This window comes from Bombus affinis, chromosome 8, assembly GCF_024516045.1.
Source record: "Bombus affinis isolate iyBomAffi1 chromosome 8, iyBomAffi1.2, whole genome shotgun sequence".
Classification (NCBI taxonomy): Eukaryota; Metazoa; Arthropoda; class Insecta; order Hymenoptera; family Apidae; genus Bombus; species Bombus affinis.
The window spans coordinates 9,930,545-9,947,438 of NC_066351.1; the positions used below are offsets into that span (position 1 = coordinate 9,930,545).

Genomic DNA, 16,894 nt, shown 5'->3' on the forward strand with positions numbered 1-16,894 from the left:
ATAAAATCTTACAATATAAAGAACGCATGCTTTAAATTTGTATGTAATTATTTATTTGTATTAATTAGAAGAAGGATGTCTATTAATTAATTTAAAAATATTTTATTTATTACGTCGTATTATTATGCCAAAATTTATTCGAAAATTGATTTTATATACGAACGTGCACTTTTGATAATTAAAAACGGGCAGATTGTAATACTACGAATGTTTTTACGAGATGAAAATAATTATGACCACATAAAGTCATATGATGCATGATTTATGAAAAATTAAACCTGTTGATAATGAATAGAAAAGCAAATATTACTATGTTATATGTCAAAGGGTTGGCTAAAAGTGGGTTTCCAGTCTAAAAGAACTTTGACTTCTTTATTGAACTGGTTGCGTGCAACGTATATCGATCAGTTGCACGTTTGTTCAGCCGTTACTATTATACTTCGCTTTACGACTGTTCGACTATTGTAATTGCTGAAGCTTGCTATTATGTTGCTTATTGAATGTTAACAACGTAAGTTATAATTTTTAATTCTCCATTGATTTAATTCATAACTATTCGCATGAATGGATTGTTAGAGTTCGATGAATGAAAATATTAGAAGCTATGAGAAGGTTGATCTATTTGCTTTTATAGACTTTATTTTTAGGAAAAATGCAAAATTTATATTTATGATAATATAAAATCTATGATTTAACTAAAACTTGTCATTCGTAGCATAAATTTTCCATATCGTTAATATCAAGTATAAAATATTAAAGAGATTTTAATAAATTCGATTCTAACTATATCCGTGATATTATCAGTAGACTTTGTTACCTCCGCTTATATTTCATAAAGTGAAGCGGATTAAGTACCGACGAAGATTGTAGATGTTATCGAAAGGGGATGATAGGTACATTATGCGTGATCTTAATATAGATAATCTTGATTTATTAATACAATTGCCAATATAGGATGAAGAAAGGTGATTAGACGCAATGGAAGCGGGCAAAAAGAAAGCTATTTAATGGGTGACTCTAATGCGAGTCTTGAATATTAATGTTGCATAAGCATTACCCAAAGTTGCACTTTACTTCTTTGTAGAACATTTAGTGCTTACTTTACATGCATTTAGTCGACGTAACCTGTGGTAAAATTTCATGTTAATTTTAAGTTTCTCTAGCGTTTGCTACCATGAAGCATTATGCAAAATAAATAGGCATTACACCGAAGACGTATTGCGATGATAATCTTATTTAATCTAACGTTTCTTGGTACTATCCTTCTTTCCATTTGTATTTAGTTTGGTTTAGTAAAACAACGTAGGAAAATTTTATGGTAAATGTACGTATAATGTTCCAACGTGGGTTAATATTTTTAACGTTTCTATTGTTAAATATGAAATATCAAACGAACGTCAATATTCACCAATTATTATAGAAATACGATAGTTATGTTCCCTAATATTATTTTTTATAATTATATTCTCTCTATTTATTATTTTGTATTTAATTACATATGTCAAACTGAGAAGTCTTCTTAATGGAAGAATATTGAAGTCAATAAGTTTTCATACATATCGTTCGACTTATATAAGTACAATATCTTCTGACGTTTCAACGTACAATTGATGTATTGGAAAAATCAGTTGTTAAAATGTGATATCTCCCAATCATATCGGATAATTGAAAGCACGTTGTGATAGAGCTTAAAGATTGATGAGGAAGCCAATCATATTCTTCTTCCACTAACTTATTATGTATATGTGTTCGGTACTAAGTGCAGATTTGTCTTGACATCTTTATTTAGGAACGCTTCAAGATTAAAGAGCGTGGAACAACGAAATGAGAAGGAAAGCATTCAAATAGCTTCATTCTGGTAACAACCTTACTTACGAAATTTTTATATGTGAATTTTTTCCATCGTTTTGATGTCTATGATTCACCCTGTAAATATCCTCACATATTTCTCATTCAAAAATACTGAACACTGTTTTGTATCTATATAATTGTTTTAAAGAAAAATAGTTTTCAAATTTGTTATATCATTCAGCTAAATGAATAAGCTAAATAAATACAATAGCGCTTGACAGTTTAAAATTGGAAAAATTGTACATACGAAGAAGCATTATAAACTTTAAAGAACAAAATTATAGTTTACAAAACCAACGAATAAATATAATGTATATTCTAGCGTAGGTATGGGACGTAATAAATATGTCTAGTACAAAAGTTACTGACTTAAATAAGTATGTAGCAATTTAAAATATCCTTTTAGCCGCTACTGTATTTATTTCAGAATCATAGCATATATCCATATGTATGTAACCGTATTTTCTCCTACGTTTCATGTTAAACTCAATTCCTTCCCTTCATTTCCTTTGTTATTAACTGTTCAATTGCTCGTTGGGTTCAATTGCTTCTAGTATATCACTCGGTTTGCTCTCCTTTGTTTCAGTTGTTTCGTTAATTTCAGCCCTCATCTCGAGGATTCCCCCTTTCCGGACCGTAATAAACTTTCGTCTGTTTCCTCTAGCTTTCCTTATACATTTTATGCATCCACAAAGCTTTTCCGCCCGCCGAAATCCTACGCGTCGCTTATCATTTTCGTCCCCTGTGGCCGGAGTAATAAAGGAAATGATAAAATGTTCTTCTCATTATTCGAAGAATTATTTATTAATCGGCCAACACGAAGTTTCCATAAACATAATCGAGTACGATCGTTTTAGTTTCATCGTTCCCGGCCTCTATTCGATTTTTTAATCGTACCACGTTTCATTCGATTAAGCCTTTACGCTTTGTCTGATCATAGTGTACTTTGAAATTTATACGCATTTTATTTACTGGGAATTCACGGCGAAACAAAGCACTGTGTACGCGTTAAGTTTGAATGAAAATTTATTTCGAAGAACGACAACGCTATATATTATAGATCGCTTTGAAAGACGTGATATATTGTTTTCGTGTGCATGAACAGAGGTATTCTCTCGTTCGATGTTTTATTATTTCTGTAGGATGCGAGCGGGTTAAAACAAACGTCATTGCAAATGATCACTCGTAGGATTAATCGTTGTTTTGTATTTAGTTATTTAATAAAATACATTCGTTTGTTCAATTCTTCGATATATCTATACCGGAACTGTAAGTAATTTGTATTGATAATGCATTTTCGTAGTGAAAACTGAAGTCTCTTGATAGCTTTTACCAGATACCAATGTACTACAATATCGGTAAATAATTAGCTGTATAAAAAAGAACCCTCTCTCGATGAAGCGAAACGAATTCAGCAGAAACATCGTTAAATCGGAACTGTGTGACTCGATTCGATAACAATGCGCTAGAAAAACTGGTCGATTAGCAGAATTCCTACACGGAATAATTGATTGGAACGTACAATTAGCCGCTGGCTATCTCACGGATAGAAGTCTCCGGTGAATCATCGATCTTTCATCGGACGAAAGACTTCTCTGACGAATAAAATTGCAAAGAAGGGAACAAATCTTATTCGTTTACCTTCTGTCTATCCATCGAGTTTATCTGCACTGCCATAACTCTGCACTATCCTGTAGACTGTAGACTAGTGTAGACCAAAGACTAGTGTAGAAACTTGGTTTCTTCCAACAGGAGGGAAAACTGTACCCGCCCCTCGTATATTTTCGGAGACGCTGGTGTGAAATTATAGTGGCTTTGCTATAGGTCTTGGTAAACGAGCGAGCTGTCATGCGAAAATTGCTGTAATCACGCCAAAGTTGCCGGAACAACGTTAATTGTTTGCTCCAACGGTAGCAGGAAGATTACTGCGTTGCCGCGGCCAGTACACGACGAACGTGACACGGACCGATAAACGAAGCTAATTACGACAGTCAAATTAGCTCGGACGAACAGCCATACCGCACTGATTTGGCGGTCATGTATGATCGATCAATGTCCATATACTGTCGATCGAAACGTACGCCTATCATAATTACTAATATCCCTTGTTATTGCTTCCTATGAAGGACCATAGTTTTCGGTGCATCGGTGATCAAATATTACTCTCGAATATACTCATAATGCCGTTTCAACTTGTCTTATGGTAAATTGGATATCTTTTAATCCGATATTATATAATAATGAATACACAAACGATATCTCCGTTTGAAGTTATTCAAGGAGTTTGTTAAAGGTACTGCTAACGTAATTGAATAAAAAGGAAATTGTTTCCAAGTTATCTGTAACTTGTTAAAATAGGTACTTAGGGGCTGTTGTAGTTCTTAATGAGAGTATAAGAGCATAAATTTAATTTAGTAGGTACACGGTACACTGGCTTATGAAAGTACTTGAATACTTATCGTGGCAAACTTTATGTCCATACTGTGTTTGTTATATTTTGAAACATTTTGAAAGTTCATTAGTACTGTAGCCAGATGCATCGTGATTATATTAATAACATTTGAAATTAATCCGGAAATTCTATTCTTAGGATGGTTATTCACGCTGCAACAATTGTTTTCTAATTATACGTATGATATCAACATCTTGTAATATAATACACCTTAAGAACGGTCCCACTGAATATCGAGGATTATTTAATATAGCGAATAAAGTTGACTGTTCAAATACTTTTTTGTGAACTCTGCGAGATACATATATACTAAATGTCTTATAATTTCTGTACATGAGTTATATTTGTATAATATTGTGTTGGCAATTAAATGATTGCGGATTTTGTCATTACCATCTAATGGTAAAAAATATAATCGCTAATAACTATATAGTGGATGTGACTTTAAATAAATAAACAAATGAATGAATAGAAATGGATACGAAATAGATAGAACCTTCGAACAGATTTAATATTTCTTCGGTAAAGGTATATGTTTGCTATTACGATCGTTTCAACATTTTAGGGAAATAATCCTGTCAGTTTTCTTTAAATTTCTCCTATGCAACCAATTTTCAACAAGAATTTCCAGATCTTAGAATAGAATCAGGATTTCTTTCGAAAAAAAACTAAGCGAACGTGACATAGTTTTCAGTATCTCGGACATAAATCGGAAGAAAGCCTTTCGTTTCATCTAAAAGAACTCGATCAGCTTTGATCGGTAGACGTTCAGTCTAAAGCATAGCTTTTTGTGCGACCGCTCTCTCCCATGTGGCATCGATTTTCCTGCGGCCCGCATAGATTTTCACCTTTGTAGAAAGTGTCGTGCACTCAACGGCGAGGCTACTGCTTTTCTCTTCGTCCGAAGCACTCTTGCTCCATATTTGCACGCGGTCTTCAAGTGTTCATCCTTCTGTCTTACATCTACCTGCTCCTGTGTCCGTACTTGTTCGAGTACCAAAACCTCGAACGTACAGCTCTCCTTTGGTGCACATTGATCATAGATTTATCGATCGCGAAAGTCGTTTCTTTCATTGATGAGACGCTGTGACGAAATAGTGTTAAATAGCGTTTTTCTATAGAAATAGGCTTGATAGTTTATATTGTTCCTTATATGTGCAATTTCTTGACTCTAAAAGTTTCTTGACTCTCAATCTTAATTGAGTCTATGATTATTCAATCTTCGTTTTCAAATTGGAATGTTTCTGTTTAAAATCGATGGTTGGATCGACTATATTTTCCCAACTTTTAACTTTCTTTCGAACAAGCGTTTTTACGGATGTTTTATCAGAGTTGTCTACATAAGCATCATAATTCATACGAGTAACTATTAATTATTAATTTCAAAATTTTTTATACATATTTGGTATGTATTTGAAAAGGTATTTTTAAGGAGATATATATTATGATGGATAATTGAAGTATCGTGATATTCGCAAATTAATAGATCTATTAGTCGTTGTAAATAATTATCGATACCTGTATGTATCTCTTTCTTATATCCGACAGGTGTTACGTTTCTCGCGTTTCATTTCATACATAGTTAATAAATACAGGGATTTATTTCTTAAGTACTGTAACGAGTTAAATTCTCCGTTGTTCGTGATATCGTAAGTGTCGTGTAAAGCCAAAGTGGGCTTTTAAACTCTAGTTGAGATTAAACTACCTATCGTGATGCCGCCTTTAAGCTTGGCTTAAACTTTAAGCTTTGGCAGAGAACCTCTATGTAAATAGTTTTGATTGATAATGGACTAAGAGAAACATCGTGATAGATTTAGTATAAAGGAGAAACTAGCCACGTTCAAGTTTCCTCGAACTATGATAAACAAGTGATGCAATCGAATTGTTGGATTATTATTGTTGCGCTATATTCGACGAGGGAATAGCTAATAGTTATGAATATGTATTACATCGGATGAAGACTAAACGGACAAACAAACTTTTATCCTGAAAATGACGACTCTGTCGATGATTGAGAAAATTTTAAGACCAGAACACCAAATTCGCTCGATTGAAAAATGTTCCGGGCAATAAAGTCGCAAGCGTCGTTTTTTCGAACACAGACAATTTCTCTTTCGCACGGCGAACATCGGTGGCAGAACCGTATACTCCTGTTTCTTACTCTCTCTTTCTCTCTTTCTGTAGCCCTTCCGTGGTTACCCTTGTCACTGTCTGGCGGCTTGATTTCTTGCTAAACTCTGCCGGCAAGAAACTTCGCATCCGGGAAGGAGTGACTCGCTCTTTCCCCATTTACTTATCCCCTGGGATAGTCGCGGTGGTCCAGACTGTGCATCACCGGCGACAACGGTCCTTCGACTTGGCAAAATTCCACTCAATTTCCGTGGAATTCACGTGCGACCGACAGACCGCGAAATTCTACGTAAGATGATGGTCATTGAGTTATGAGCGATCGCGGTTGTCATTTTTCTTCTTTCTTTCTTTAACCGTTTTTGCTTCGACCGAGTGATGTTTTGCATGATTCCGATTCACCAAAGATAAATTCGGTCGTAATAGATTGCCGATGTTCCTATTTGTAGAATACGGGCAAAACTTCTTGAAATTTAAATGTAAAATGTAACCTGCAAAGCTCTGCTACTCTTCTAAATCTTATACCTAACTTTTTCACGAATCTTTAACGCCCTTTCATTTTGAATTAATTGCTAATTAAATTAACTACAATTATGTCTACTTTATTTTATTTTCGACCATCTGCTTGGACCACGCTAAATTACTCGAGGAAAGTAGTTTCGATCGACAAACGTATTTAGTTTCATGTTTTTATCATTAAACTGCTCAATTCCTATATCGTAAATATTTTACTCTCTCCTAATGGTTTGAGCAAAGAGTGTAGAAAATTTCTCCAACTTTAAATAAACGATCGAAATTTTATGTTATATATACTACAAGAAGTTAATTTGCTCATCAATTCCAACACCATCGAGTCGTACGTGCTTTGGTAACATTTGTATATTGTTAACAAAAATCGGTCAAAGTGTCTCCGCGTCTATGAGCGCCAGTATGTCACTTTCAATTCGAAAATAACAAGGAACGGGTTTTGCTCGTACGGATGGTAGCGATGTTTTTCTCTCTGGTAAAACACTTTGCTCGCATTAAAAATGAAACGATTGTTGTGTGCGACGTTGAAAGAAAGCGGGTCGCTCGCAACAGTCACGACAGTCGATGATTCCCACAAGCGCGCGTTCCGAAATGGATTTAAACCTGCCGGTGGTGTGGTGAGTTTCGTCAAATTGAAAGCCACCAAGTTGTAACTCGAAGTAGCGGCTTCTCCAATCGTTATAACGAAATGTAGTGCGGGAATTACTAACAGCAACGGCCGATTGCTAGCAGCACTGCGGTACCTCACCTGTCGCTTTCTCGGTTTCCTCTCTTTGTGCGGCAGCCACCTCAATTACCGAGGCTGTTCGTATCGGTAACTTCGAGACGGCCAATCTGCCTCGACGCGACGAATCAATTGAGAGGTTGCTGGAGCCCGCAGAATGTTTGGACCCTCACCAAAGTTCAAGGGAATTCCGTACCTATCTCGTTAATTGTCGTTATTTTTCAGCCTATGAATGATTCTGTCAATTAATCAGATTTTTCCAATCTCTTGTATCGAATATCATTTATAGCGAAGAATATCCTCAATGTTATCGTATGTTACAAGTTGTATAGTTAAAAATTAAGAAACTTTGATCAACGAACGTTCGTTACAAATGTACGTCATCAATGATGATTGCCATGCGAACGTAGGAATGTTGTACGGAATATCAATCAGAAGATTTTTTTCCTGTATCAGGAATATTCCCCTAACGTTAATGTTACGAAGTATTTAGAGGAAATAATTGGAGAATAAAATAAGTTGAACCGGCATTAAGGATAAATTGATAGAATTCATGGACGTTCGTGTCTATCGGTAATTTTCTGTTTTAGGAATGAAACTGTTGTTGCAAAAATCCAGTTTTCTCACGTTGGTTCATCTAAATCGAATAGCATGCCGAGATAGTTAAATTGGTAGCTACTCTGTTCATATTTTGCGAATTAATTCGTTTACTTCGGAACGAAGGAATAGTAATTAGATCAACTACTTGTTGAAAGTACATAGAAATAATGGAAATCCAAGGGAAAGGAAATTAAATTTATAATTTAATTGAGTTCACCGTTCTATTCGTATTATCTTTTAAAATTTTTCAAATGTTCAAAGGCTGGAAAAACCTTTGTACACATCAAAACGTACGCTATTATAAGTATTTAACTAATGGAAATGTTCTGTTGCATTGCATTTACTTAGTTTAATATAACTATACATAATAATCCGAGCTTTATATATAACTACGATCCGTAGCCTGATGGTAACGTCGGATTAAACTCCGTACCATAGAAAAATACCGTGAAAAGTTGCCGGTTTTTACTCTGAAAAAAAAAGTAGAACGGAATACCTATATAATCTTTACGTATTAAACCATTATATTTTTTCCTTTTCTCTTCGCTTTGCTCTTCCTTCTTTATATGCACTGGCGCGTACCGGTGCATTGTGAGCTCTGGCATAGTTATTCTTTTGGGAGCGATATTCTTACTTGCGAGGGAAATATGAAAAAGATTGTATATTTTTTCGATCTATCATTGAAATATATTTTACGTTGTAGCTAGCTTCTTCGCATTGTAAATAATGCTGTAAAATTTCAGATAAACATTTGTTTCTCCTAACGATACGATATTATTTATTTAAAAGTTTTTATTTTGTTAATAATAAAGTAACGAAATTTTCATCATCCTAAAATTCTATTTGATAATTACGTCTCATAATGGGGGAAATAGTATCGCATTGTATCTGCGCAAGTTCTACAGATTCGTCGTGGTAATTTTATATTCTAATCTCTATATTCTTAGAGATAGAATGAGATTATTTCTTAAGAATTTTTCTACTACTTAAGTGAGGTATTCTAAGATTATAAATTAAATTACAGAATGTTAGCTTTTATCGTATAATTGTTATTCCCTTTGTTCATAAATGAAAGCATTTTCTTTTTACGAATGGATCAGATTTAAAAGTAAAAATAAAAATGGCTTGTAAATCACAGGAGATTCTTAAAGAACCCCAACGTGTACTACACTTTATGAAATTTTAATTTAAATACTTGAGGTTGAAATTCCCAGCAACGTCACGTATACACACATTCCTAGCATAGATGCGTATGGATGCTCTGGACGGGTTACGCAATTCACATCTCCCTGACCCAGTATATTGGCATACAAGCGTAGCAAATATTAAAGGAATTTGTCCCCTTTTACGTAAATAGATTCTTATATACATACTTATCAAATGTTTGACATTTTCTCATTTTGCTGTTCCTAATTTTACCTTTATGTCAATTCGCTGATTTCTTCGGAATAAAAATGTTTTTAATCGCATGTTTCTTTTCCTCGATTAATTACCAAAACATTCTTGAATGGTCTAAGATATATTTAATAATGAAATTCAAAGGAAAAGCTTTCCCTCTTTTCGAACGCGTAATAAACTTAATTACGAAGCGAGATTAACCACGTGTTCATGAACATAAAATTCTAAAGATGAATACTCTCGAGAAATATTAAAACTGAAAGCAGCAACGATACATTGTCTCATTTGATGTGTTTGCAAAAATATATTGCATTACGCTGGAGCAATGTTTTAATAAAATCGAAAGTACCAGACAAGAGCCAAATATACGTCCCGTAGTGTTTTCAAACTACCGGTTTATCTCAGCTTATCCTCTTTATTTAACTAGATTAACGATCCGCTATGAAAGAGAAGTATGATCGACAGAGTCTTGCGAAGTATGTATCGTGTGAATAACTTAGGCCGAGTTACTCATCCGTGCGAACATTCTCGAAAAGTGTATTGACGTCATTACTAAGCAAGTATTTACTTCGTTTCATTCACGTTTCATTCGGTATTCATAGAAAGCCGTGGATCTGACGTTCGTAGCGGCGCAAAGAGAGCGCAAAACGTTTTCCTCAACAGGCGGCAGAAAGTTAAGAGGGTCGAAGAGTGGTTTGAGGGAGGGGGCAAGGTTGGAAATTGAGACTGCATCTATCATCCTGAAGCTACCTCAAAGAAACCGAGACGTCTCGGTCGAAGGAGGTAGCTCGGCTAAGGTAAATGTTGTCTCACCTTGCCTACTGGGCGTACGAGGGCAGTGCAAACAGATCCTACGGCCATATTTAACGTTTCCTCGGTGCTACCAGGACTGAGTACTCAACAGGACAGCGTCAAGGTACCAAAAGATTTCGCTCATGATTTTTTGCGCTGTCGAATCTTCACTAGCACCTCCGTACAACCTGCCAGTTCGTTACAATCTTCCGGAAGCCCGTCAATCAATTTCTCGGCTACGCCCTAGGTCGGCGTACAGAGAGAAGATAGGAGATGGGTTTTAAATAAAAGCATCTGCATGTTTTAAAGAACGTTTAATAATGTATGGCTTTCATCATATGTATCTTACGTGTTCACAGTTATAGGAGAAGTGAAATATTGTTTACTCTTAACGATGAAATTTTCGTCATTTTCCTGTTGCTAATATTATTTGACGAGCAACTCCAATGGCACGAGGAACGAAGTCTAGCGAATTAAGCAGAAGAATGAAACGAGGTGATTTCGACGATTCCTCGGTTTGAGTTTTAAATTGTCTGACTTTTAAAGATCTTTCATACGCTTTCGTTAAACTTTCTTTTGTTTAAACCTTCGCTTAAACATATCGACCGTTTATCAAGTTATTTGATACTGTACGTACATTTTGCTAGAAAAGTTTTGCAAGTATGAAAATACAGGCGATTCGTTTAAATTAATTCTGAAAGTTTCACTTCCTCTACTTTGGACTATTTGTCTTGTGAAATCGAGTTTTTTGTTCTGTCTCAAATGTTCACTGTACCATATATATATATATATATATATATATAGAATATCGTGGAGGTTGACCGTGATCCATTTATATTTTCCATGTGAACAATCTCGACTAAATGCCATCTTAATTCTTTCTATCTCTCTGTACCTGTTCGATACATCTCGCCATATATTTCAAGTGTCTTTCTCACGAACGAAGAGACCAACGGTTAAGTATCTTCAGATGTGGAACAGTGACAAGAAAAACCAGGGTCCACAGACAAATGGTTCATGGACTCGAAATGGGTTTCCAATGTTAGTAGATACGACTCTATTTCACGTTTCAATGAGAACATAATTTTGTCTCAAAGTATATCCAATCAATTGGTTTCACTTTTATTTATAGAATCGTTTATTTTTTTCCTTTTTTTACTGGATATAATTCTAGATAATTGCTTGTTCGCTTAAATTTTCGATGGTCAGTAAAATATTTACTACGTGCAACGCGTCCACGTTGCAGGATTATTATAAACAGCGTTAATTTTCTGACGATGCCGCAGTAATTAAGAATTTAATTATTAAAATTACCGTATTATCGTAACATTACATTTATTTATTTATTTAGATTTATTACTTTGTTGAGCAATAGCATGTATCGAACCGTATTATATTTTATTTGGACGTATGAATAATTTGAACCGATTTACTTACGCGAGATATTTTTTACAATGATGTTTTCTTTGTACTTATAATCCATTTGAATATTCTAATTAAAGCACAAATACGCATTCAAATACGCAGAAACCTTTTTCGCAATCAGTGGCAGCCAAATGTAAAATTTAATTTGTTAAGTAATTCAAGAAACTTGTAAAGCGTATTGACGTTTAAAATACTGCGAACTAGGACATTCATAAAACTCTGCTTATTTGATGAGCCAATTAATTATGCATTTGAATCGAAGTGTGGATATTTTAATATAATACGTTACAATTGCAAAAGTGAGATTGCACAAATATTATAGAATTGTAGAAATATATTTCTCCAAAATTAAAGAAAGATTCTAACGAAAAATCAACAGTGCTTCAAATAGTTTCGCGTTTTAAATTATGAGGAAATTACGCTTTTAGTTTATTAGAGATATAATCGTGTATTAATAATTAATTACAATAATACGATGGATCTTGCATATTATGTATTGGAATTACTATTGATAATACTATCAATTAATTCGTGATATCAATCTCATTAAAATGTAACGTATACCAAGTGCTGAAATTAATAGTGGCGTAGGTTCAGCTCATTGTTATTTGCCATGAAATAGCTTTTTCACTTTATCGTATTATAAAAAGTTCTCCATATACCTTTTAAAATTACGAAATTTATGAATATTATTATTGCACACAATTACACACCACGTAAACGCTAGACAACTATAATTTTATTTCCCGACTTTGTGATTTTCAATTCCCACTTAATCCGTATATCGAACATCAATAACTCCGGCCATTCCCATCCACTCAATCGGACATTTCGTATCAGCGTTTAAGCTGCAAGATCTAAAAATATACAAAAGCGAGTTACGGAGTTATCGATTTCTCTTTCTTCATTTGCGTGCTCCCGCCGTCTGTGCTTTTGTCTTTTTGAGCTGTTTGTCCTTTTCGAACCTTCCGGCAATTCGGAACAGTGCGCGTCAGAAGCAGACCCTTTCATCCGTGCCGTGGGTATTATCGCGCACGCCATCTGCACCTACAACCCTTTCCCGGGTGGTTTGTACCTTCTCTTTCTCTCTCTCTCTCTCTCCTTCTCTCCCTTTCTATCATGCGAGCTTCCAACCACCTACACACTTCCGTTTTTCCGGCGCAACCCTTCTACCACCCCTTTCCTCGTTTCGTGGCTGTACTCGAAACGATGTAGCCTTGTGCACGAGCAGCACGTTCAATAGATATCAAATGATCAATGAGACACTCGTCGAAAATATACGAGAAAGTTATGTCCCACCGAATTCGTGATCCAGCAAGGACGCACGACGCGAGTACGAGATTAGAAATATTGAATAATGAAATGGGTGTGAGAAGATCAGGTTCTTTTGATCCTTGTCACGCAGTGATATCCGTATAATGGACTCTGAATACCGATTGCGAGTCAATTGGATAGTGGATCACGTCATTATTCCTTTGCAGTCTGTGAGAAAGTTTGCTATATTTTAATCATATTTGGCTACGCGCGCTATTCTCTCCTTTTTAAAGTTTGATCGGTCGATTTGGATAATTTATGAGTGATTCGCCTGTATTTTAATTTTTGTATGATTTAAATGACAGCCTCAAGTAGAGAGCGTACAAATTTCGTGCATCTGGAGTTTTTTATTTTCTTTATTTTCTGATTTTTTTTTTTTTTTTTTGTCGGGTATTGTCACTGAAATATGTATCATTTTCGATATATGCACGTGTAGTTATCGTATGTCTCTATCTGCTTTTCAACATTGACAAACACAACAGGTACTTCTTTATTCAACGTGTAGAATTTCTAGACGAAACTTGGGATTCATAAGTATTTGCGTCATTCATTTTCATTTCAATTATCTCCTGTTGGATTTGGAAAATGTCTCGAACTCTTATCTGATCGCGGGCGTAGTATCAAGACGCGAAGAAACAAATCGAATAACTGTAATGCCATTTACTGGAATGGCAAGGACGAAGGAAGAGACAGAGAGGTCTATGGGAAAATTCATCCTCCTGGAACGGTCCTACGATCTTGCTATATCCTGTCAAGCGATAAATTCAATATGTCTTCTCCGATACCCCTTGAGAACCAGCCATTCGTACGTAGAAGATACGGCACTGCTGACACGCATCAAACATTTATCTGTGTGTATGCGATCACACATTTTTCGTGCCCATGTTATTTCAAAATAGTAAAAAAATCCGTCCTTGTATTTTATGTACACATACATATATTTTCTGTAATGGATCAAATTTATTCAGGCCACTATTAAATATTCATATAAAATTCATATCAAATAATCATAAATTAAATCGAACTAGTTAATTTGTAACATAACTTTAACGTAACTATAATTATCCCAAATATTATGAAATATATAATGGTATATTTCATATTTTGAAACAATTATAATAGATGTAATTATTTTTATAAATGTTCATTCTAACTTAAGAAACATCTTTCGTAATTTAATATTAATCGAACGAATATAATGCTAAAAGAGAGTCAAGAGAAGGCAGTTGGTAAAGTCTGCAGTTATTTCTCTCATAGCTTTTTACATTTATCGTGATATATATATATGTATACATAAAACACATAAATAATGAGAATATTTATAAATTAATAAAAGATTAAATAAGGGAAATGAAAAGTGAAAAGCAAATGAAATTAAAAATAAGTTGTAATTGTTAGATAATTACCTCATATACCTATGTTCGTGCTTCACGTCCTAAGAGTGACGGTGGTCGTGCGAGCTAAATTCAGTGCTCGTACGGTTACTCGGGAATATTCTGAGGTCGTGAGTTCGAAACCAAGTTGGGTTTCGAATTCTCGTAAAGAAGAAAAAGACGATGATGGATTTTCCTTCCACAGGTTTTTCCGGAGTCTTGTTAGTGCCCCAGAAAATTCTCTCCAATCTCTGTTTATCTTGTAACCACAGTCGCCCATGGTTAGGTGTTTATAAATAATACCTTGAACGTAACCGGCTGTGAGAGTAAAGTTCGGCTTTCCCGCTTTCTGCGACTTTCGCAGCGCTATCAATCGCTGTAGAAATGCAGATTGCGAAAGTCACATTTCTTTTTTTATTTTTAATAACTATTCTCGCTGCTTCTCTCAGGTTCATATGACTTGAATTTCTAAATATTTGGTTTTAGTATTCCATACAATTTTACTACATTTTGAGCATTTCATGCTTTCCGCGAATAAAGTATTCCAAAATAAAAAAAGAGAGAAAGAACATTTTTGAAGAGGTGTAGAAGTGAGGAAGAGATGAGAAGAAGCAGAGTTAATAACTATTTCGATTTATGCTGATGATAATTAACAATTAAAGTCTGATTTTTACAAAAACGATTTTTACAGAAAAGGAGGGACAGAGGATATGTAAAAAAAAAATGTTAGACTTAATAAAATATGTATGCAACTTGTTGCTAATAATAACTGTATTATTGTAACTTTTATTGTTATTACTATTATAATATTATTACTATTATAATATTATTACTATTGCATTATAATAATATAGTATATTGTGATGATATAAATATTATTTTATACAAAAAAAAATAAAATATAATTTACATGTTCGGTACACTTTTAGTAATGGTATATGTGCTAAAGTTTATGTCTGACTAGGTGGTAGCGCAGGCTAAGCGGTTGACTGCAATTCGTAGGACGTCGGTTCGATTCCTCGGTCTCGTGATTTAGGTTCTTAGATTAAGGTGTTAGGGTTTTTTCAGTTTCTATTCTTTCTCTTTCGTTCACTTTCGTAAATAAACCCACAGTAGTTAAAGGCTCCCTACATATATTATCAGTTGTATGTAGAGGCGTTCCCAACTGTGGAGAGAAATTAGCTGGTGATATTCGCTATGTTTGCAGAGTTATTTCAATTATTCTGGAAATACGCAAGCCAGTTACATTTTTTTTTCTACTTGTATCATTCAAAATTTATTTGGCATATTTTAAACTTGTCTTCGATGAATTAAATTTTTTTTCTATTTTAATTCTCTAAAAAATAAAATTATTTGCGTTATGGTCTCGTAACATATATCCATATCGTCTCATTTCGTTACGTTTTATTAATTACGTAAATTAAAACGAATAAATAGAAATTTATTTGAAAGAAGCAGGGTCGTGTAAAACACGAATTGCCAAAACTCTACCTAAAAATGATAATTAAATTATTGCAGTTAAATTTAGTAAATCAAAATTGATTTAGGAGCAATGTGTGTATTTTCAAAAAAAGTACTTGCAATCTCTAATATGAATAAATATAATAAAATATTACTCAAGTTCAATATATTTCAAGTTTATCTTATAGAATGTTCAACAGATCGTCAGTTATGAAATCCTAAAAAATTATTTCAATAATTGAATACTCGATTGGGACCTTAAAAAGCACGCGACTCTTAACAAACCGTTATTTGATGCCGAATCGAGCTGCGCACGTTGTTAACCATCTGGCGAGATTGAATAAACTATTTTTCCTCTGCCGTATAAATTACCCGTTCCATCATAGCAACAGTTAGATCGGTCTAGCCTCGGTATGCAGAAATATGCCGGTGCGCGGAATAAGGCAATTAATGTTGAACCAGCTTGAAGTTACTCGGAATGAAATAGGATTACCCAGCAATTGTGCCCGATCTACAAATACATTTCTCTCTATTTGCGTTGCCGCTCTCGGTGCTACAACGCACATAGGCTACCTACTATTTCTACTTTCTCCGTGGATCTTAGAAATATGCGTAATTAAGACACTCAAATGGTTGTGCGCTCGAGAGATACTCGTGCGGTCACTGGGACTATACACGCGCGTACACTACGCCGGCAAGTTTTCGTTGTGCAACAAACGCAGCGTAAGATTTTACCACCGACACAATTAATTACGAGCAGAACACTTTAATTACATAGAAATTATTCAAGAGATTCTGTTCGTTGAGCGCGCATCTCATTTTTATCGCGATGAAAATCATTTGAAACGC

General features: G+C 34.6%; 1 protein-coding gene across 2 annotated transcripts in view; it reads left to right on the forward strand.

Moving 5' to 3' along the window:
- LOC126919335 (uncharacterized) overlaps positions 1 to 16,894 on the forward strand; it is a 292,145-nt gene that overhangs the window by 1,291 nt on the left and 273,960 nt on the right. The window lies entirely within an intron of this gene.